Source organism: Octopus sinensis, linkage group LG24 (genome assembly GCF_006345805.1).
Source record: "Octopus sinensis linkage group LG24, ASM634580v1, whole genome shotgun sequence".
NCBI lineage: Eukaryota > Metazoa > Mollusca > Cephalopoda > Octopoda > Octopodidae > Octopus > Octopus sinensis.
In genome coordinates, this window is record NC_043020.1 from 29,235,450 (window position 1) to 29,237,949 (window position 2,500).

The 2,500-nt window shown below is 36.0% G+C and overlaps 1 protein-coding gene across 1 annotated transcript in view; it reads left to right on the forward strand.

The window, feature by feature from the left end:
• Positions 1–2,500, forward strand: part of LOC115223830 (probable chitinase 10) — a 54,938-nt gene that overhangs the window by 1,007 nt on the left and 51,431 nt on the right. The gene's annotated exons all lie outside the window — the stretch shown is intronic.

Sequence of the window (2,500 nt, forward strand, 5' to 3'; positions counted from 1 at the left end):
CTTTGCTAGGATATATATATATATATACATATACACACACATTTATACATATATATATATATATATATCACCGTGACCGACCAGGCTATCAAATGTTTATACACATCGCTAGTCACAATACGCTTCGCATTGTTTTAACCTTCAGATGACGCCAGCCCATTGGCTAATCGAGCAGGCCAACAGAAGAAAGAGTTAGAGAAAGTAGTGGCGAAAGAGTACAACAGGGATCGCCACCACCCCCTGCCGGAGCCTCGTGGAGCTTTGGGTGTTTTCGCTCTGTAAACACTCACAATGCCCGGTCTGGGAATCGAAACTGCGAGTCGCTGCCCTAACCACTGGCCATTGCGCCCCGACATATGTATGTCTATATATATATATATATATATATATATATATATATATATATAATGTATATATATATATATGTGTGTGTGTATGTATATGTATATAAATATATAGCAAAGCATATGTATTTGTAAGCATGCGTATCTGTGTATGTGTAAGTGAAAGTATGCTTGTGCTTAAGCACGCATACACACGACGGTATGTATATGTATCAATTCAAACTTGTGTATGTATACTGGCCTCTATAGATGCCAATAATATCGCTACAAGTTTTTTCCTCACCCCTCTTCGTTCCTTTTTCTCTCTTTCCCTTTCTTTCGTTCCCCCTCCTTGCTCAGTATATGAGAATTGCTACATAGATGAATTTTAGCTTGCGTACGAGACGGTTTGCGTGAATATATGTACACATGCTTTTATGTGTATAATTTAGATTCATATTCATACGTCTGTATATGTATGTATGGCGGCGTACGCGCATCCTTTTGTGTATGTTGATATATATATGTGGATTTTAATATAAATATGTATTGCAGTATTTATAACAAGTTTATTTCTATGCATTAATTTGTACTGTCTTCATTAACGGCAATAGGTTTTTTCCTCGGATTTTATAATTTTTATAAGTTTTTTTATATATATATACATATTTTTGACCTTTTTGTTTATCGCTCGAAGATTGACCGTTTTTTCTAAAGGGCCAATCAAACAAGTCCATTTCTTTTTAAAGGTGTAGCGTTTGTAAGAGTATAGATTGAATTAATATATAAGTTCCATTCTAGCAAAAACTGTCTGATGAACGGCAACGAGAAACTCAGAGTAACAGATTTTGTTGAATTTTCTGCTGCTTAAAATAAAGCATATTACTCTACCACTGGTATTTGAGTACTCTTTTTTCCACCTTGTTTCACATTTATGTGTTTACTCCGGTCTAACCCGCTCCTTGTAAAAGTTTGAGCGACTCTGCACAAGTAGGAAGAACAAACAGCTGAAAAAGATGGAACTTTACCCGCTGGATTTTTCTCAGAAAAATATACCTATCCCTGCACGGAAACAATATCAAAGGTCTTATAGAGAAAACGGAAGAGTTTATTAGAAGACTGAGATGGAAAGCCTTCTTCTTTGATAATAAACAGAAAATAGAAGGTAACAAATATGGATTTAAATCTCCCAGAAACCCACCACCGATTCCGGAATTAGAAGCCTTCGAGAAAGACCTTTTCGAGCTTATTAGGAAAATTAAATTCCGCAAATTTACCAACCAATTGCAAAAAACATGAGAGAAAAATTAAGGAGATTAACGACTCGAATAAGATCTTCGTTAATTCTGACAAGACAAGGAACTTATATGCACTTGATAAGGACGTTTATAAACCGCCTGATTTCGAATAGTGTCACGGACACATACAAAAAGACAACACGAATATATACAAAGAGGTGAACTTAGAAGCAAGAGGAATAGCTAACGATCTTAAGATTAGCGATAGGATTGAATACCTTTCATCACGACCAGCTTTTATTACTCTGAAAGACCATAAAGACAATTTTAGTAGAAACCCCAATGTAGATTGATAAATCCGACTAAAACTGAGATAGGAATTATTAGCAAAAATATTTTAGACCGTATTTTAGTTAAGTTAGATAGTGAAGTAGACTTGAGAATTTGGAAGAATAGTAAGTCAGTTATAGAGTGGTTTAAAGGTATTAGCTATAAGAATAATTGTAGTTTCACACAATTCGACATTATTGACTTTTACCCGTCGATATCTAGGACGTTGCTCCTAAGGGCATTGGACTTCGCCAAGCAGTATGTCAACATCGATAGCTCGGAAATTGAAATTATTATGCATGCGAGGAAATCGCTTCTGTTTTTCGAGGATTCCACCTGGATTAAGAAGACTGAGGATTCTCTTTTCGATGTACCGATGGGGGCATACGACGGGGCTGAATTATGTATGCTCATAGGAGCCTTATTCTCCATAATCTAAAAATAGAATTCCCATTTATAGATGCAGGTCTATATAGGGATGACGGCCTTATAGCCACGCATAATCTAAACGGCCATGAATCAGATAGACTTAGGAAGGACCTTATAGCTTTCTTTCAAAGGATGGGCTTACGGATTACGATAGATACTAACCTGAATAGTGTAGATTTT